General features: G+C 40.8%; 1 protein-coding gene across 2 annotated transcripts in view; it reads left to right on the top strand.

Annotated features, from left to right (window-relative positions):
- The window catches only part of ARHGAP18 (Rho GTPase activating protein 18), a 163,650-nt gene that overhangs the window by 48,052 nt on the left and 93,560 nt on the right, over window positions 1–22,038 (top strand). The window lies entirely within an intron of this gene.

Raw genomic sequence — 22,038 nt, forward strand, 5'->3', positions numbered from 1 at the left:
AAGGAAATCAAAAGAAAGGCTGTAATACCCTATTAGATTCCCAGGCTGACCAGAATTTTGCCTCACATAGCAACCACCATATGTATTCCACTGAATTAATTCATTTCCAAAGATAAAAGGGATTTGCAACTTGTGTTTTGGCTATGTTACCATTTTATTTTCTGTCTTAAGTTTTTTTGTGAGAGGTCATAAAATGTTTTCATCCATTTTTCTGTAGACTCCTAGTGTGGTATTAACCCTTCAGCAGTAAGCAGACTGCAATGTCAACTCCATACTGGCCGTAACTTGGACTCCACGTGACAGTCAAAAATGCCAAAATTGGGCAAACTTAGCACATTCTCCAGAGACTTGACACTGGGGTGGCCTGAGGATCTGAGCTGAATTTTGGATCTTGATTGTGAGAGTGAAAAGAACCTTAGGGACATCGAGGCCTGGCCACTCATTTTTGCCTTGAGAACTAGAACCCTGGGAGTGGGCTGCTGCCAGGCCTGTTGTTCTAGGGCTTTGCCTGGGGCTTCATATTGAGATATGGAGGCTTTATCCCACATTTGCGGTTTTGTAGCCCGTTGTGGGTGGCCTATACTTGAGCGGGTTGGGAGAACAAAAGAGAGGAAGGGATCATTCTCAGCCTAGGCTGGAGCAGGATTATTCCCAGTTTAGGCTTGTGCAGAATCCTGGGTACAGGGCGGCAGGGTGAACAGCCACTCACAGTGAGCTCTCTCCATGAGGCTGCAGCACCCACATGCCTCCCCCGCTGGCTGCCATATTGCTTGCCCATACTGGTCCCAGATTCCCACCACTGAGCTAGAGTCCTAGGCTGGAGAAGATGGCAGCCCTGTTTTGAGGGCTGGGAGGAAAGGCAAGCAGGAAGGAGAAGGGATGGTCCTTACTGGCTTTTACCCTGAAGCATGGAGTCATTTATCACATAAACTTAGTGTGTCTTTGGGAGGTGCCTTCTTTAGCCTGAAAGAACTGAGATACTGTAGTTGGGGTGGGAAGGGGACGAGCAGACGGAGGAGGGACTTGAAGGTGGAATGGGATCAGGAGTGATGCCCTAAAGTTGGCGGTGGGGGTGCACAGGGCTTTGGCTCTGGCCCTGGGTGGTCAACTGGTGCTTTTAAGCATTGAGAATCTGCTCTGAGGTGCAAAGTTGATCCCTATTTTAAAAAACTCTTCAAAAGTCAAACCCAAACCAACACACACACACACACACACACACACACAAAACTCTTAGAAAGAGAGAAAACTTACTCTGTGTTCCCGCCTACCTATTTAACAGTTGCTATAGAAAGCACAGATGTCTAATTTAGCTTATTGCAAGACTTTGTTTCTTCTAAATAATATCCACTGTGATGGACTGTTGAGTCAAATGTTTAGTAAAATAAAATGAACTCATGTATATGCCATTTGAAAAGAGTAAAGGGTTGTGTATGTGATTTAGGATATTTACAGAAAGTGTTTGATTTTTAGCCGTAGTTGTTTTTTACTGTTGTTTTGATCTTTTGAGGAAGCTGGGATAGTAGGAATTAGTATTTTTGTAAGCAATGCGTTAGGCTAAAATTTCCTCCATTCCTATCCATTATCTGTCTTTATCAGGACACATTCATTGGATGCCAGATTAAGGAATTCTTCCTACTCCTGGTTAGAACCTCTCAAATATTTACAAGAATCCTGTTTTGAATTTTTTTGGTTATATTTCTTCCTGACAACATTAGGATTTGAAGAAATACACTAACACTAGTTGTTCTGACTGACTTGTACGTAGTCAAATGTTTCCAGAGGAAACCACTTTTTATGAGTAGCTATATTTATAAGACTTTATTTACTTGTTAATTTTCAAGTGTGTTTTTTAATGTTTACTTTTGCAAGGCAGTTTTTCAAAGAATACTGCGTTTTGTCTATTTCTTACTAGTCTTCCTTGACTTTTCTCATCATTTTAAGAAAAACCATTCTGTTTGCTTTCTATCAGTTTTTGCTAATATTTGATAAATATTAATGTCAAATGATATTTGTCTTCTTATTGGACCTTTTAACTGGTTGCCATAGGATGTATTTTTATGTCTCCTATGAATAAATGTATGGCATTCATCATGTGAGATCTTGTTTTGTTGACCCCACTGGCCACTGGTGTTGGGCAAGCAGAACCAAGAGGCACTAGGTCATGGTGCCATAAAGCCTGAAACTCTGGGCTTGGGGGCCGGCCTGCATGAGTTCCCATCCTGACTCTCCCACTCGTTAGCAGTGTGGCCTTGGAGGGTTTACCTAACTTTCTGCGTGTAAGTTGAACTTCATATTGGTCCTCACTTCACTGGCAGGATTAAGAGAGATGACCCCTGTAAAGCCCGTAGAACAGTGCCTGGTTTATTGCTAGTCACTGCTTTCTTTTACACTAGATACAGAGAAGGAAAGAATGTACTGAGCTTTGCGGCATATAGCATATTCTTCCTCGTTTTGTTTTTTGCAAATCAACATTTTGTCATGTGTTAAGAAACATGGGCATGATCCATAGGCTAAACTGAAAATGGCGGCACTGAAAATTAACCCTAATGTAAAAGTTCAGGCCTTGGAAGTCTGAAAGACCTTGTAAATGTCCTTGGGAGCCACAGCAACATTTACAATTTGAACTTACAGCAGGCTGGCCTTGGGGCACTGACGGGCCACCCTGAGGGCTGCAAACACTGACTTTTATGGTGAAATGGAATGTGGGTGGGTCCCCTTTTGGCAGCTGGACTGAGTGCTGCCTCCCTGTTCTTTATGAACCACTGCTGCCCCGTGTGCCACATGGAAGTGGGCTGCCATCTTCTGTCTTTCTGGAGGAGGTCAGAGTTTTCACATAAATTTGCAGCATTTAAAAAAAAACCTGGGTACTAGATCACTAATAGCATTCTTTCCTTCTGAATTTGTGTATTTATCAAAAATTATGTAGGATTTTGGTGAAGTAAGGGGTGGTAAAGGGTTTTTATAATGCAATCATGCAATAAGTGAACTCATATTTCTTTTTTTTCCCCTAACGTTAGCGTTTAAGGCATGATTCCTCATTCAAATTTTGCAAGAGTTAGTGACTAAATGTATTTTTAACCTGTTCACCTGGATAATTGTTTTCTAGATCAATCTAGTCCTCCATTTTATGGCATAAGAGTACTTTCTAATAACTGATTTTCTTTACTGTGTCGTTTAGAAAGCCCAGTTCATAATTCTCTCTTGAATCATTAAAAGACACACCTGGTACCCTAACTGGGCAGGTCTGACCTTCATTTAGTTATGTAATGCTTGCCTCTTACCCAACCTCATCTGTGAGGCCTATGATTTTTGCAGGCCTGTTTAAAGTTATCTTCATGGAAATTGTAGTAGGTATTAGGTGTATGCCATTCAATGATAAGGATTTATAAATCTCAAGAACCCAAACCTCTCAAAAAAAAAAAAAAAAAAAAGACCACCTGAAAGCTTTCCTAGTTTTTCATGGCACACTTGCTTCTGTCCCTGTCTACCCTCGTCTCTCTTTTCTCAGTGGAGCTGGGGCTTATTATGAAGGTTTATTATTGATCTTTTTGTATCTGAGTTTTTAGTATTTGTCATGTTTTTAACTGCTGCAACAAAATGAACTCACAAAAATTGATGCATTTAATGACATGTGATGGCTACTGGATTGCACAGCAATTAGGCCTAGAGAGTTTTTAATAATGGGCCCACCAGCATGAATGATTTTTTTCTCCTGTGTTAAAATTCCTCATTAGCTGTACACATAAGTGTCGTTCACACATTAGAAAAAGGACCCAGCATCGCAGAGGCCAAGGCTGCACTTGTGTGAAGTGGCAGCTCCCTGTGCTCCATGGTCATGGGTCTGTGAGGTCTCACTCCTTTTGGCAGCCTTCTCTCTCCTGCATCTTCTTGGTTTGGACTCAGCCCAAGGGTCCTGAGAAGCCTCCCTGCATGTCGCCCTCGTGGTGTCCCTGTGAGAGGGCTTGGAACAGCAGAAACTTGGGGCCTCCAGGCGGTTCCCTGGGCGCTGACGGTGTAGGGGTGGAGGGGGTGGGGTGGGACGAGTTAGCAGCATGATCTCCATGCTTGGTTTGGGGAAGAAGCTGTGCTCGGCCTGGTGTGATGCCAAACCTTTCCTGAACTCTGTCCTGGGTGATTTCTGTCCTGACCTAAACTTTTAATTTCATACAAATACTCTGAGATGAAATGGTTTGTTGTGAAAGTTAATAGTCAATATTGATATTTGTTTTTCTTTTGGTGAGAGGAGATAGAAAATAAGAAGTCTTATGTGAGGAGAGTGGGGATGAATCAGTAAAGGCAGGTAGGATAGGGCAGAGGGGGCAGAAGGGATGATGTCTGGATTATTCTGAAGACACATTCTTTTGACTTCCATGTTTGTTGCTGTGAGCTGGCCAAGTTTATCCCTTTTTTCTTCTTTTTTTGTAACAAGTAAACAGAAACCATGAAGACCTGTGTGGTCAGTTACTACATCTGGAGTCTTTTCCCTGCTCAAGGCCATTAAGTATGAAAAAAAGTATGAAATGTCATCTCTTCTACATCTCCTGTTTTACTAGTTTCTTTTGCAAAGGACACTTGTGTCTTTAGGGAAAATGAGGTATATTGCAAGCATCTGGGTCACAAAGAAAAGACCATACGCCCTGTTGTCTTCCCTCAGGGACTGGTCACTTGTCGCATTGCTCTCTGAGATTCTTCATTCTTCTCTGTCCACGGGCTTTAGAATCTCATCTTTTCGAGCTTGAGCTAGGCTCTTCATGGATGCCCCAGCCTGTTGCCCTCCGTATCTTACATCTCATAGCAAATGGACCCATCTCTCTGTTAACTAATTTCAGATTTTTGAAAGGGGATCTGCCCAGTGAATCTTTTTGAGCTGCCCCAGGAAGCCTACAATTTGACCATCTGAAGTCTTAGAGAAGCAGATTCTGGAGGTGGGACAGATTCCTGCCAAAGGGGATGTGGCATTTTTGCGAAGCTGTTTAGAACTTTGATTCCTCATGTATGAAATGAGAACGCTCTGTCTGCTTCACAAAGTTAATTACAGAGATCAAATGTGAAGCTTTTTGCAAGTATTCAAAAGATAGACACATAAGGAGTATTATTACTAAATCTTTTTCAATACAGTGTCTAAATTTCCCTAGACATTTCACTTAACCAGAATTGTCATGCTAGGCTTTTTGGTTTAATTTGCATTTTCCTTTTTAGGTGTGTGTTAAAATGTAAGTTCCTTGAGGATGGAGATCTTGCCTTATTTTGTCTCTTTACCTAGGCCTTAGCAGGATGCTTGACCTACTGTAGGCAAATAATAAGTTTGAATGAATGAATGAATGAATAAGTGTCAGAGAGTGTAGGGTGTAGTCATTACACACCTTTGTAACCTTTGGATTACTAAGACTTTGGAACTAGGCTGCCTGGGTCAGAGTCCGAGTTCTGTCAGCTGTGTGACCTTGAGCAAAGGACTTAATGTCATAGACCTTCAGTTTTTTCTTCTGCAAACTGGAGACAATAATACCTAACGCAAGGGGTACTGTGAGGATTGAATGAACTAGTATATGTGAGGTATTTAAAAGAATGCTTGACATAAAGCACAATGTTTTCTCTATGGTGATGCAGGGCAGTTAAAAATGGTTACTTGTTGATGAATTAATGTGGAAATTCTTTCAGAAAGCACTTTTGAGATTGATTTGTAAATGGTTTGGGGCAAAATGTTTGCTTTAATATGTATGCAGTATAACTTCTTAATTTGAAAAATAGTATTTGTCAGGGGAGGGTATAGCTCAAGTGGTATAGTGTGTGCTTAGCATGTGCAAGGTCCTGGGTCCAATGCCCGGTACCTCCATTAAAAATACATAAATAATAAAATTTAAAAACCCTAATTACTTCCCTACCCCCCCCAAAAAACCTTAAAAATATTTCTGGGATAAGTTTAAGATATTTATAAAAATATGTCAGATGGTTTAATTTGAATAACTACTAAGAATATCAAAAAAGTATCGTAAAATGGGCTTAAAGATGTTGAACCCCTGTTATGCCCAGGTGACTGTCTTGAATAACTTTTTATAGCTTGGGTGGATATAAATTTCTATATCATTTGTTAACTCTTAATAAGATAGAAAATCATCTCATGTAGAGCAAGGAAAAGTTATTTGCTCATGTTCCTTGAAGAGCAAATTGACTTTAGGTTATTTGAACACTTGTAGGTAAAAGTACTACTATATGATCATAACTAAAGTATTTGAAGAAAGGCTAATTTTTACACTTCCCCCCTTAAAATATATTTATGTACTTTATGAACAACTCTTGATCTTATAACCAAGAAGTGGTGTTTCATGGAGCAGAGCTAAGCTGAGGGTGTGATAGCCACGGCACAGATCTGGGTGGATGTGTTCCCCCACCCAATTCTCCTTAAGCCCCAACCCAACCCTTCCAATGTCGTGCACACATCTGAAGACTAATGTGTTTTTTTTTTAATGGAAATGAACTTTTTATTGAAGTATAGTTGATTTACAATGTTGTGTTAGTTTCTGGTGGGCAGCAAAGTGATTCAGTTATACATATATGTATTCTTTTTCATATTTTTTCCATTGTGGTTTATTACAAGATGCTGAATATAGTGCCCTGTGCCATTTATTTTCTGTATAGTAGTTTGTACCTGCAAATCCTAAACTCCTAATTTATCCCTCCTGTTCTTCCCCTTTGGTAACCATAAGTTTATTTTTTCTTTGGTAACCATAATTTTTTTTTCTATGTCTGTGCGTCTTTCTGTTTTGTAAGTAAGTTCATTTGTATCGTTTAAGATTCCACATATAAGTGATACATACGATCTTTCTGTCTGACTTACTTCACTTAATATGATAATCTCTAGATTTATCCATGTTGCTGCAAATGGCATTATTTCATTCTTTTTTATGGATGAGTAGTATTCCATTGTATGTATGTGTACACACATCTTCTTTATTCAGTCATCTGTCGATGGACATTTAGGTTGCTTCCATGTCTTGCCTGTTGTAAATAGTGCTGCTATGAACATTGGGGTGCATGTATCTTTTCCAATTAGACTTTTCCCTGGATATATGCCCAGGAGTGGGATTGCTGGATCGCATGGCAACTCTATTTTTAGTTTTTTAGGGAACCTGCACACTGTTTTCCATCGTGGCTGCACCAATTTACATTCCCACTGACAGTGTAGGAGGGTTCCTTTTTGAAGACTGTACTGTTGATTTTTCTCTTCATTTATATCATACATAATTAATTTACTTTAAATGCCTACTGTGCACTGGGCCCTAGGCTAGGAAACTGCCCTCTTTGACAGTCCTTCTCAGATCCCTCCAGTACCTGCCTTTCAAGTTGCTCTACACTCGGTAGCTCCTGCTCACAAACAGCACACAAGAACAGGCTGTTTCGCTTCCACTTCTAAGAGACTGGGGGCTTTTTTGGTGGGAGTGGAAGTAACTAGGGGGAGGGGGCAGATGTATGCCAGTTAGTAAGGCAGAAGCCATTTTCCACAAGGAGGGAAATAGTATACATGATGTTTAAATTCCACTGAGCTGTAAATTCTCCAGTTGTGCCATTTTCTGGATTACTACAGTTCTTTTCACTAGCCAGAAAACTCAAAACACCATGTATTTGTAGCATTGTTGCTTTGGGAAAATATGTTCTGAGTTCCCAACAACAGGTTTTGAAATACATTTTTCAAACCTAAGTAAAATCTTCAACTAAGTTGAGGGTTACTGTTCAGTGTTTCTTTGTTGCCTGTTAGGATCTTTGTGAATTGAGGTGTGAAAGTGATTTTTTTTTTTTTTTTGCTGCCTTGAGTTTTGTCTTATTCTAGTACAGTGTGCTTCTCAAGGTACTTGGTAGCACTGCACACCCCAGTATGTCTTTCTGCATCTCCTAAACGTATGCCTATCTTCCATTAGAGAGGGTGCAGTTGTCTAAATTTTTCATCTATTTTGGGAGATTTAGGAATATGGAGGTTGATAAACGTTCTTGTGATCCTCCTTGAATCAGATTAGAACTGTATAATTAACTTAATAAAGTGGGAAATGCTTTAACATCATGCCCCTATAAAACTGAAACTGTGAAGAAAAATATTGTGATTCACACTAATAAGAATCTTTGAAGTCTGGGTGGTTCGGCTATAGAGATCTGGTTTATCTCTGAATGCTCACATCTGTCAGATTCCTTCTATGTTTTGAGGAAAATAGGAGGAATAACTTACTGTTGATGAGCAGCATGAAATTGAAATCCTACTTAGAAAGAGATTTGGTAATTCAGAAAGGTATTAAAAATATGTAAATGTAGAGTGTCTTAAAATTAATTATTAAAAAAGAACCTTAATGTATATTTTAATAAACAACTGTGAAGGTCCTTGCTGGGTGTAGATGATAAGCCTAGAATAAAATACATATAAGAATTCTTGCTCTGAAGGAGCTTGCAATAAAATTCACATGGACTCTAAAACAACTTTGTCACTATCATGCTTAGGAAGCCATGGCATGGTTCTCTCTTTTGAGGTATAAAACTTTAAAAGAATTTGTTATTGAGTAATTAAGGTTTGGTTTGAGTAAGAAAAGGTGAGTTGGCAACTGAAAGTTGAAAGGAACTTTGGCTATTTATAGGTGGTCTAGAAACATGTAACTCAATCAACTTATTCTATAATTAATGTTTTGACTAGAGTTACCAAGTGTGTGTCTGTTCATTTTTCTCTGGTCCAAATAATACTGTCAAAGCTATGGCCCGTCATCTGTTAGAAGTTATTCAGGTCAAGGTAGAAGTAAATTTGTATGATGTCTTTTTTTTTTTTAAATAAATCATTGATTATTCATTTTTTAAATGTATTATTGAAAATAGGAACATGCATGCTTTAGTATTTCCAGGCTAAAATTCTTTTGAATTATGGCCTTTTTTGAATCTTTCTGGATTATAGCATGATTTCCCAGTGTTATCACACTGGATATGTTTAGGTAATGGTATACATGTATTCATCCTTTGCTCTCCATTTTTTAAGAATCGATAGGGGCCTGGCAGGTTGTATAGTAAGTAAGTGAAGTGGGTGATTAGAAAGTTCAGGCCTCAGAAGAATGTGAGTTTTGTTAGAAAATGTTAGTGAGAATTTTTAAAATATTGTGTAAGCCCCCCCAAAATCCTGTCCGCAGGTTGGACCTGACCTAGGCACCACCACTTGTGACCCCCTAACCTGAAGGTCAAGGTGGTTTTTCAGCCATCTGTTGCTGTGTAACATACTCCTCCAAAACATGGTGACCCAAAATGACAATTTTCTCTCTTGTTTCTGGAGGATCCCAGTCAAGTTCTTTCTTGGGGTCCATCTCAGCAAGATGGGCTGAGGTAGAAGGCCATCAGAGGCTCTTCACGCACAGGTTTGACACTTGGGCTGGTGGGTCGACTTTCTCCTCATGCAGCTTCTCCACAAGACTAGCTTGGGCTTCCTCCCAGCACGGCCGGGTCCGTGTGGTCGGACTTCTACATTCTCGCTGGCTTACCCCAGAGTGAGCATCCTGAGAAGTCTAGGTAGACCCCCTCCAGGCTTCCTAGGGCCTAGCCTCAGACATTACTCAGTGCCACTTGGCCGTACCCAATCGGCCAGTGAATCATAGTCCAGCAGGAATTCAAGAGCATGGGGGAGTAGGCTTCATCTCCCGGTGAGGGAGTGGCTCACCCACAGGGAGGTCATCTTTGGCAATAAGCTGCTCAGTTATCATTCCCGTCTCTCTCAAACTGGCCCTGCCTGCCTTTTCTGGTCTTATTGCCAACTGCTCTTATACAGAAACCTCTGTTTCCTGAAGCTTGACTTTAAAATTCTCCACTAGTATATACACATCCTATGTGCATTAATCCCTCTGCCTCGCTTTGTTAGGTACTTTTATATTGGAAAATTTTTTCTATTCATCAAGAACATAAATGCCCCAAGCATGGGCCTAATTTTTTTCTTTATCCTAAGCACTAGATGGATTTAGTGTCCTAAGTATAATAGGAATTCAGCTATATTTGTGCACTGATTGACATTTGATATTTTGGATGGGTGGGGTTTCATGTTTAGTTTACTTTCTAGGTAGGATTTCAATTTCATGATGCTCACCAGAAAATATGCTTGATTCTCAAAAGTGTTTTTCACAAAAGCTTCCAAATTTGCATTTGATTTTAGGATCAAGTGAATTTGAATTTGGAAAGAACTGAGTCCTGAGAAATGAGATCTTCCTTGGAAAGAACACGTTCCCTCTATTTGATAGGAGCAAAGTTGCCAAAGGCCCTTGTTTGTTTGCATCCAGTGATACTTACTCTAAGGGACTCTTGGACACAGATGTAGTATTTTGGAGTACATAGTATTTTCGAGATCATCTAGTACATATGGAGAATATCCCAGAGGCTCTATGAAAATTAATTGCCGGTATTTGAGTTGCTTGTTTTTTGTACTCCCGAAACATTAGTTAAATTTAGCAGTTGTCCAATAACTTCTATCATTGCCCCTTAGTATACCTAAATAGCGTCACTATAGAGTTTCCTTTCTTTCTTGTTTAGAAACTTTGCTTTGCTGGATCAGTTACTAAACTGGATTTGCCTCTTGCCACACTTCTTTCAAAACAAAGAGGAAGAGAAGTGGCTGGGACACCATTTGTATTCTGGAGTAGGGGGGACAAGGGGAGCATTTTTTCCCTTAAAGAAAGGAAAAAAATTTTTTAAACAGTACTCTAAGATTAAAATATGTATGTATTTTTTTAAGAAATACTTTGTATCTCCTTAAGGCGGCTGCTGCTTTTGTGAGAACCTACTGCATACATTTTAATTATTTGTCTATAGCAATGACGGTAATGTTATAGTTGTTTTGTCAGATTGCTCAATTCCTAAGATTTTAGGGTCATTTAAGAAATATATTTACACCAGTTTTCCCATTTCTATATTATAGATTCGAAATGATATCCTCTTCATTTTGCAGGCAACAGAAAGAGACTAATCTCTTTTGAGTTTAGTTTGAAGCCTGAAGCTTGAAAGCTAAGGCCAGGTTATGTGTCCTTCTAATGAAAGGCTCCTCCCAGTAGGTTTTTAATACATTTCAGTCGAGACCGATACTTTGTTCATCTTCTTAAAGCAAAATTTCTTCAATAAGTAAGTCAAAGGGTTAGGTCTCTGTTTCCCAAATTGTGTGTCAAATATTGTTACTAAGTGTTCCATTAAAAAAAGGTTTTACAGTATATTATTTTGGTGTAAGCAAGAGTTTACTGCAACACACCATGTAGCATATAATATCTTAGCTAGTATTATGAATTTTTAGAAGAAACCTGGTAGCCAGAAGCATAGTCTAAATATTCTGAACTTACTTGATTTAGTTTTTTGTTTTGCTTTGTTTTGTTATTGTTGTTTTTGCAGAACACTTACTACTAACGTTCCAGGGAACACAATTTGTCAAACCTCAAAATATTGCAGTTTCTTTATATGTGGGAAAATGTTATAAATTGTATACTTTGGGGTTAGTAACATTTGGGGCTTTTTTATTGTAGTGGTGGTAGTAGTCGTAATAGTTTCTTAAAAATTACCCTTCTTCTGCGGCCACTATCCATCTTATCCACACAAGCAAACCCTGTAAAGTCTCCCCTTGGTGAACATGTTTCCACAGTAAGAATGTTTTTTGCTTTTTAACACTCAAGCTTTACAGAACACACATCCTTGAGTACAATTTTTTTTTAAATTGAAGTATAGTCCGTTACAATGTGTCAATTTCTGGTGTACAGCACAGTGTCCCAGTCATGTATATACATACGTATATTTATTGAATACATTTCTTAGCTTAGATTTTTATAGGAAAAATTTATATGTATGCCTGCAAACCCAATATTGACATTTTAAACACAAATGTGGGGGAAATATCTCAAGGGTCATTACCCAGTGCTGGCCAAGAGGATGTGTGACGTGTCACTGCCTAGGAACAATGCTTAATCTTACTCACAGTTTGATCTCCAGTAAAGGGCATTGTAAGCATTTTACATTCAACATTATCGCTTGTTAATTATGCATGGGACTTTTGCTGTGTGTTTAATTTTAGAAAACGGGTTAAGGTCTTGGGTAGACATGTTATATGTTATTTTTTCTATTTAAAAGAATAGGACAATATTAGTGTTTTTTTTTCAGGTAAGGGTTGCTGCCACTCAATTAGAAATGCTATCCTAACTTATTTAATCCTCATAACAACCCAAGCAGGTAGGTGGTGTCACTCCTGGTCTACACAACGAGAGATGGAGGCCTGGAGTGGTAAAGTGAGTTGTTTGAGGTCCTACAGCTAAGTGGCAGGACTGGGATTTGGACCTGCTCTGGGAGTCTTCACCACCATGTCAATCATAGAAATTAATCACTTTCAACTTTTGTAAACTGAATAGGGGGAGGGTATAGCTCAGTGGTAGTGTATGCCTAGCATGCACGAGGTTCTGGGTTCAATTCCCAGTACTTCGACTTAAAAAATAAATGAACCTAATTACTCCCCTCCACAAAAAGAAAAAAAAACCTGAATGTGGTTTCTAAAACTATATGCAGAACAAGTTAAATTACAACAGAATGTTTGGTTGTCTGGCAGTTTGTGTGTGTGTGTGTGTAATAATAACTCTGCTTTCTTTGGTACTGAGAGAAGAGTATGCCAATCTGGATTTTAAGCAATTCACTGGTAGTGAAATAGGCACTTTGGGAGATAACCTTAACTGCTTTCAAGCCCCAAGATACCATTTACTGCAATGAAGTAGTAAATAGTTTTACTAAATTCTGCCATTTAAGTAAATAACTTTACGTGGCCTTGAGGTGTCTCCTGGCCTTTTGGGGTCAGCTATTCATGTAACTGGACCAAATTGTATCACAGATGGAAAAAAACGCAAATATTTATTGAGTACTCTCTATGTTCAAAGCCCTTTAAGATGGAATTTGTTTACTTTTCATAAGGTGAGAATTATCATCCACATCTTAAGAAAGAGAAAGCTCATGTACACGGAATAACTGGTCTCACATTGCACGGCTTGTGTACCGATCAGTTCTGATTTGAACTCTGGTCATTTTCTTTCTGCTAAGTGGTGCAGAGTAAGGGCTGTTATTGGCTTTTTCCCTTCAAAGCATGTGTGTCTGAGGGGAGGGTATAGCTCAAGTGGTAGAGCACATGCTTAGCATGCCTGAGGTCCTGGGTTCAATCCCCAGTACCTCCATATAAATAAATGAATAAACCTAATTACCCCCCCCCCCGCCAAAAAGCAAAACAAAGCATGTGTGTCTGAATGAGAGTGGGGCCCCAGTTCAAGAGAAGGATGTCTTTCAGAGCAGCAGTCTGGGCATGCCATGGCTGCGGTGGGGGCTGCAGGAATGATGGGGAAGTAAAGGTTCCTGTAGATACAGAAGAGGAGAAAGCCCCAGAAAGCCCCAGGTGGGGCGTCTCTGCTCTCTCTCCATCAGTAGGCTTTTGTAAACTGGAAGCTCTTTTCAAATACATTGACAATCTCTGGGAACCAGCATGACACAGTCACATGCCTTTAAAATACTGCCACCATCACCATCGTCATCGCTGTTAGGTGGTTGTAGTTTTCCATAAAGACTAAGTAATCAGATTTCCCTTAGCTCCCCCAAAAATGGGACAATGAGACAGCTGCAGGTCCTCCCCAACAATCAAGGTGGTCTCAATACTCTTTCTGTTGCATGAGAACTTTCCACTGAAGTCCATATGAGTCATTCTCTTTAGCTATGACTGTGTGCTAATGAACAGCTCCTTTACACTTAGTAAAGTCATTCAGACACTTCAGGGGGCTGCAAGGATATTAAGCTCTTGGCCTGCCACAGACCCAAAAGTCCCAAAATAAAGTGACCTATTTGGTGTTTCAAAGTCGCTTTTGATTAAATTACTGAAAAATATTTAAGAAGATGGTGAGTGAAGGCTGGCTGGTTGGCTGGACAGCATATACTTACAACCATCTTTTAGCCAGGGAGATTTTTCATAGCAAGTGGATTTTCTTAGTTTATAACTACTAACCAAGTGATCACCTCACCACAGCTCTTTCTGGAGCTTCCTCACTTTTAGACGAAGTCATTTGAAACTTGTCAGGAAGCCAAAGGTTGGGGATTACCTTATTCTTGGTCCTAAACCTAGACCTGTTTTTATAAATAGTCGATTTCCAGGCCAGGCTGTCCCTGCATGACATGTTCCCATAAATGTCCCGCTGCCACAAATTGCTAATCTTAGCAAAAGCAGAGTTCTGTGGCCACCCAAAGCACTCTTGCTTTCCTAGGATGCTGCCCTGTGCTGCTCCACCACAGAGAAAGGCGTGTGGACATCGCCCAAAGAAGTCCATTCGATTCCTGATTCTCTGCCTTTTTAAGCTCCTTGACATTATTACCCTTTCTGGGCAAGTGGTTTGCATGGAGCAATCTTCCAGAGCGGCCAAGTCTGCAGACCCAGGGCAGGGAGGACAGGAGAGGAAGGAGAATCTGAACCCTGTGCTGCAGGGGAACCCAGGCGTGATGGAATAGTCTTGAGAAGGGGGCCTGTTCAGGCAAGCTTTGCTCCATGGACAGCCTGCCCCTTTGGGGAGAAGGAGGAAGGAAGGGAGCATGCATTTTGAAAAGAGTCAAATATTTCACAATGTAAAAACTTGACAAAGCCCAGGCTGCCCAGCCCTTGTCTCAGGCAGTGGGCCTGCAGATCTCAGTCTAGGGAAGGAAGGGCCCCCTGGGCTTCAGAGCCAAGAACAGAAAAATGAGCCTGAAGGGGAGGAGGGCAGTTATGAAAATGAGGGACATTTGCTCCTGTTATCTGACAGAGGTGCTGGGGGTGTCAGTGCTGAAGCAGCCTAGGGTCAGGCCTGAGGCACCAGTGGCAATGGAGGTGTCTTACAGGAGCAGCCAGGAGCCCAGGAGGCCACCAGGAGTGGGGCATTAGGCTGGAGGGCATAGCAGGTACCAGAGCTCTTGGCTGCAGGGAGGTGTGTGGGTAGCCTCTCAGCAGACTTTTGGTGACCTAAAAACAGACTACGGGTGGGAGAAGACTCCTGCAGCTACATGGGTGGGTTATTCACCCACCGGAGACCATTTGTTGGTGCTGTTGTGGGGTAGTTCACATCCCCTTAATTATGTTTCCTGGGGAGGTGGCCAGGGAAGCACCGGTTGGGATGTACCTTTTCTTTTATAATTGATAGTTCTGATATTTAAAATATATATATATCTCAGAAAATTCTGTTCTGTGACACCTTGGCCAGTCAGTTTTGCAGCTTAGAGAGAGATGGTCTTTAAATTTCTACCTAGAATCCTAATAATCCAAGCATCCTGAAGAAGTTATCGAAAGAGTAGATCTCATTAGGAAGTACTGGCTCACTGAGCAAAATGTTGAAGTGCACAAAATTCATGCAGGTTAGCTAGATCCTTCCACAGAGTTGGCGAAAGCAAAGGATCTGCCTGTTTCAGGGTCCCCCGCCTCCCCCGGTCCCTATCTTCTTGCTCTTTGGGTGGAGTTCCCCAGGCTTCTCAGGGCCCCATGCTGATAAGACATGTGGCCAAAGTCTGTGTCATCCTTTATCAAGGACTGGTTTAGGGAAAGTTTTAGTGCTTTTGTGCTGCAGGTGACCATTTTGGGGTCATCCACGCCCTCCTCTCCCCCTCACGTATTCACTGCTTTGTCCCCCATCTCCTTTTCATTAATGAACTAAGCGGAGGCTCGAATAACCTGTTAAAGGACGAGGATTTTGTGCACTGCTGTAACATACCTTGTGTTGCTCAACAAAGAACAGCTTAAACTGAGCCCCATAAATAAGGGATCGAGATGTAATGCAGTTGCTCCACTGTGTTTTTGTGTACCGCTAGCGTCTTTTTTCAATCACTCAAGTAGTTTGTATTGAATAAATGGTGATTGCATTGAATTTACAATTTCAGAGAGCGTAAGAAAATGTCTGGATGTTGTGAGGCATGTAAGAGTTCTTTCGTCCCTCATGAATCTTCTAAATTGTGACATATCTTTTTAAGCTCATGAAATCATAGTATGAAATGTTTTCCTTCTTTCTGAGAGAAATATTAAATGCTACAAATCTACATAATGCTGTATTATTGATATATATCCTCTGTGCATGAATATTTACACTATTTAATATTTTATTTGCACATCTTGCATAAAAAGTAAATAAAGACAATAGTAATTATTTGTTTGAAAACAAACCTTATGTATGAATTCTGAAATTGTACCTGTGAGTAATCAACTGTTTCTTTACTATGCAAATTATCATTGTTTTATTACATTTGGAACATGGATCATTTTACATTTGGAGAATTTTTATGTTGTATGCAATGACAGATGATTTGAGCCAAGGGTAAAATCTGCCACTTTTGCTCAAGCCACATCAGGTATTTGAATTTTCCATTTTAGGTATAGCATTTATAGAAATACATCTGATAAGTGTGTGTTTGGTTCAGCAGTGATTTTATACATTTTAATGACATGTACCACTTTAGACATTGTACATTATATGAAGATAATATTAGTACTTTATGAATTAGGCATCTGCTTAATTTTTACTTACAATTTCCATATAAATCATTTTACATACACACATACATGTGGATTTACACGGGCAAGAGCTTTGTATTGATTTTGTGATTCACAAAATGTTATTAATTGACTGTTTAGCCAAAACAATCGGATATTTGCTTGTGATTAGCATTAGATTCGTAACTTATATTTATGTGATTTTTTTAAACACAGACATTGACTAGCCCCCTTTTAAAATTAAACGACGAGTTGGCTTAAACGGCCAAAACTCTTTGTACTTTCAGAATTCAGAATTCTAACTTGAAGGCTGGGATAACAGGCATGAAGGAGGCAGAGAACAATTGTTTCTCCAGGGGTGCTGTTTTCTCAGGCCCTCACGAAAGCAAATGGAAAAATGTGTGCTTTTCCTGAGTGCTGAGAGAGAGGAGTAGAAAGCTGTCTGTCTGTGTGTTTTGCCTTCACACTTACAATGGTTTCTGTTACTCCCGCCAAAAGGACATCTTAATGCAAAATAACATAAAAGTGGATTATGATTCCTGTGCCTTTCGAGGAAGCATTCTGCTGTAGTTTTCAAATGCAAAAACACCTGCCCACTTCTCTTTCCTGGGGGAAGGCTCCCACCTTCATCTGGGAGAAGAATCTCTGCCTTTCAGCTGTCAGGTTTCTTCTTGTCTTTCATGCTAAAGGTTGATACGTTTGTTCCTAAGCTGCTGACAGGCCTCAGAGGCCAGGCTGGGGAGCGAGCATTAGTGATAGCAACTATTAATTCCTCTAGAAATTTAAGATTAGCCCCTTGGTTCTGTTTGTTCAGTAAAGTCCAGACAAAGAAGAGTAACAGCAAGTACATTTTTGGATGTTGGATAAGAATCCCCTAGAGCCTGCCTCTTCTTGGCCTTGTGACACTGACATCCTCAAGGAGATGGAAAGAGAATAGAGATTTTTAGGTTAGACAGTTAGATGCAGCACACTTAGAATCATTCTTCTGCTAAATCTCCAAAAGCTGGAATCATCGTCACTGGTAGCAGCTATGTTTGTTTTCATTACCCAGTGTACCAGCTGTCAGTGGGGAGACATCTTTAAAAACAAAAACAAAAACAAAAACCTGTATTATGTAAACTCTTCTATGAAGTATGTTGAAGAGGTACTGAGTACTATCCTATGCTGGGTACCATGTGTGATTCAGAGATAAACCCCTGCAAGGAGTTTTCAAATTTCTGCCAAGGATGGCGAGCCGTGTCACATGTTACAATTACTATAGGAAGTTTCACTATAATAGGGGTTAAAACATACCAATAACCCTGCTATGGATGTTTGCCGAGAAAGGACATCTTACAGTCGACCAAGGATCAGAGAGAGTTTCAGGTTTCATCTTGTCGGAGTGGTTGGGTAGGATTTGGCTTTGCGGGAAGAAGACAGATGCATTCTGAGGAGAGGGAGGTTCAGATGGGGGTCAATTCTGTGAGGATTCTAATTTGGCTGAAGGACAGGAGGCTTGAGAGAGGAGGAAGAAGGGTTAGAAGCGGAGGTTGTGGCAAGCCTTAAAGGTCAACCTTGACTGAGGAGTTGGGATTTCTTTCAGTCTGTGTCTGCTTGTGACCTGCCCACTTTTCAGAATACCCAGCTATTCTGTCATGGGCCCCTGGAGCCCCTGAGCTGGGACAGGTGTGATGGAAGGGCCTGGTGGGGAAAAGAGGGAGCTGTGGATTGCGAGGCTGCATGGTTCCATATCTAGGATCCACTTAGTAGTTATGTGGCCTTAGGCTAGTTACTAAACCTCTCTGTGCTTCAGTGATGGTATGAGGATTAAATGAGGTAAGCCACGTGAAGTACACAGGCTCACTGCAGATAACCAGAGAACAAAACAAACAAATAAAAAACCCGAGAACCTTGCTTCCTACTGAACCTCTTACACCATCTGAGACATTCTCCTCCCCTATCTGTCCTATTATGAGCATAGCTCACAATAAGTCTGTGAATAAATCTAGATATAGACAAAGTGTGAGAAATGGTCAACACGGGTCAAGGTGTAGGTTAGAAGAAAATATGACATTTTGTGTGGACTGTAAGTAGTTGCCTATAAGTTTACCTCCTGTAGTGAAGTCTGTCTTCCTAGAGCAAAGATGCTTGCCTGCCTCCTTCCCTCCTCAGGGAAGAGAATGAGAGAAGCATCCTCAGGCCAGGCTTGCTTTGGTGGGCTCGAGCCTGAGCTCGGATGTCTGTCCTGATGAGTCCTACTTGGTCCCTGAGGAGAGGAAAGGGGTTATGGCTTGTCAGCCCCAGACAGGCGGAAAACACTTTCTTGACTGGGGGGGGGGGGCTAAGGTTTCAGCTACAAGCTCTGTCACTAGAGCCTTAGACCCTTAGTGTTATTTCCAGAGTTATTAATTTTTGGCACCTGTCATCTGCAGTAACTTGGACGGTTGGACACTGTGATGGTTTCCAACTTCTCTGAGACCCATGAACCAGAGTTACAAGTCCTGAGGGTGTGGTGTGTAGCAGCCAGGCCCTAACAACAGTGTGGACTACCTGCCTGGCACCTGCAGTGGATTGTCCTGAAGTGACGAGGCTGTGCGCTTATAAAGAATAGTTTTTTTAGGGAAGCAATTTAGTGACACTTGACATGGTGACTCCCCTGACTTCTGAAAGAAACGTTAATCTGGAGAAAGCCAGAAGTCTGTATAAATACTTCTGTGGTTCCAATTCTGAGGATTCTGGGAGCTCTCAGCCCATATTTTGCTGGAATATCCAGGTGGATGGCTTTCTCAGTATCCCAGGGAAGAGGCTGAGCTTAGTAGATGTTAGCTCCCTGTGAGGAGTGACGGGAATTCTGGGTAAGCCTCTGGCACTTGTCACCTTACCTCACAGGCAGCCTTTGACCTGGCATCTTATTGGTGGAGTGCTAGGCTAGAAGCTACTGTCATTGGCCAGATTTGGAGGTGGGGCGGGCTTTCTAGGGCTCCCTGATACTCATGTGTGGAATGCTCAGGGGGCTTTGTGTGGTTGCCTGGGGAAAGACAAGCTCACTAGGAGATGAGCAGCCCAGACTGCAGAGGGCAAGTGCCAATGACAGCGTGGCCAAGGAAGACGGAACCAACCACTGTAGCGGGGTTTGGCTCTAGTGAGAGTTAGTGTTTCTGTTTGTGTTGGCACTAAGTACACAAATGGACAGTCCTGCTGGGAAATGATTCATTATCTAGAGAGGTGACTTGAAGAAATACTCAAGAGCTGGGTTCTGAGAGGCTGCATTTCTCCACAGGAGAGCAAGTTATTGTAGCTTTTTGTAAAATATGTATTTATTTAATTTTCCTTTAGCACAGACCTTTTTTTTTTTTTTTTTTTTTTTAAAGAGTGAGTCATTTGTGCATTTGATTTTGAAAGTTGTTGCCAACATACTGGATTGTTGAGGAAAGAAGTTTCCTTTGTCTCCAAGGGGAGGGCTTGAGCGGGGACAAGCATGACACAGGGCAGGAAAGCACCTACGCTTCTCACTCTTGGGACACTTAGTTTTGAGGAACTCTGGTATCAACTCTGTTCATCTATGTCTGTAGGTCATTGAGGAATAAGAAGCAGTGGAGAGGGAGAAAAAAGCAACTTTGTACTTTTGAATATAGCAAAACTGTATCACATGATCATCTGTATGATTAGCATAGTTTATGGTTGCAGTTAAGTCTAGTTTTTGAGAAGGCTGAGGTTTTTCAACATCTCACTTTGTGAAGAAAAATAAATAATAACTAACCTTCACATGGTGCCTTGTATTTGTTTTGGGCTCTTTTATCTGCTTTACAGTATCCTTTATGTGAATAAAACCTCCTAGAAACATCACAGTACTCTGAGGGTAGATATAATTTTATTGCTATTTTACAGTGGGAGAAACTGAGGCACAGAGGTTAAGAAACTTACCCAAGATGACACACTGGGAAAGTAGTAGAGCAGAGCTGGGCTCCAAATCCTGGCAGTCTGGTTTCCAGAGTTTGGTCTCTTAGTGACTGCACTGTGTCACTGTCCACAGTAGGAATAATGACTATTCTCTGTTCCAATGAAATCGCAAGGAAGAAATGCTGGTTTTGCCCAGTGTGCTTCGGAAGTACCCATTCCACTTCTTTATGACCATAAAGTGCCTTATTTACTACTAGGAGATCTTAGTGCTGATATCTTCTATACTTCTAAGAAGTGCTTTTCACAGATCTCAGTAAAATAATCCTTGAGATATTAGTTCTTGGCATTGGCAGGCTTTAGGTTACATATGGGGCTGAACTTTCTTGGCTTTTGTGATTAACTTTGGTTAAAGTAAGACCAATCTCTGTGCTTTTGCTATATGTTAAATGTCAAAGTCACCAGGTGACAGACCAGAATAATCCACATTGACGTCTGTGGAAATAGTCTTGGTGATGTGGGGTTCCCTTAGTGTGCAGAAATCTCCCTAACACTTAAAGTAGGTGGACATGTTTTGTGTGTGTTGTATGTGGGGCCATGAAACTTACCAAGTAACACAACACACTAACATGTTCAGTCACGAAATTTCAAAAGTTCTACCAACAAAATAGCATTCTCATTAGAGGAAACTTGGAAAAATAAATAAAAGTGCAAAGAAGGACATAAGGTCACTTGTCCTACTACTCCAGAGCTAGCACTATTGAAATTTACTTTCCCTTAGTATTTTTTTTTCCTACATGCACATTCCTAGACACACACTCTCAAAGCAACATTTTGTGTCATGCATACGTTGTTATTCTCCTAGTTAAATTGTAACTAAGGTGCAGAACACAGGATGTTTCGCACATGCACTTTTGCTGGAGAAACCACAGATATGTCACTATTTATAGTGCGCCTTAGCCATCTCATGCATCATTTCCCCTCGTACTTCCTCAGTGTCGCTGGCAGCCCTGCTGCTGGCCTGCCTGTCCTCCACTCGTGACATCTGAGTCATCCCTGACATCTCTCTCCCCAGGCCTGTTATTGAGCTTTGTTATTTTTTTTCTTCCCTAAACATTCTCAGATCTGTGCTCTATTTTTCAACCACTGCAACCCTCATCTCCATGTCAGCCGTCTCATGCTGTCTATGTCTGTCTTCCAGCTTCTTTTCTTTTCAATCCACTTTAAAAAGTAATTTTCTCACAAGTGTTTTCTTCTCAGCACCCTGTTCTGTACTGAACACCCCCCTGGTAACACCTCTATTACTTCCCGCTTGTCTCTGCGTCATTTTAAGATTCTTGATGGTGTCCTCCTTCACCTCATCCACTCCATGCAAGACAAAAAAAAGACACACTTGGTCCTTTGTTACTGTATCATTGAAGATAAACGGGGCTGACCCCAGTGAAAACTATGAAATAAGCAGTCTTTGCTGTCTCCAGCCTCTATTCTCCATTACGTTTATGACCCACAAGGGTTTTTCTTTTCTCCTATTTGTTATTTGTTATTCTTCATGCTCTGTAATTCACACTTCTAGTCAGATATGAAAGGATCTGATATTGGTAGTTGATACTTGAATGAATGTGATCATGTGTTCTTTTATGTGATCGAGTGGATTTAAT

This window comes from Camelus dromedarius, chromosome 6 (assembly GCF_036321535.1).
Source record: "Camelus dromedarius isolate mCamDro1 chromosome 6, mCamDro1.pat, whole genome shotgun sequence".
Lineage (NCBI taxonomy): Eukaryota > Metazoa > Chordata > Mammalia > Artiodactyla > Camelidae > Camelus > Camelus dromedarius.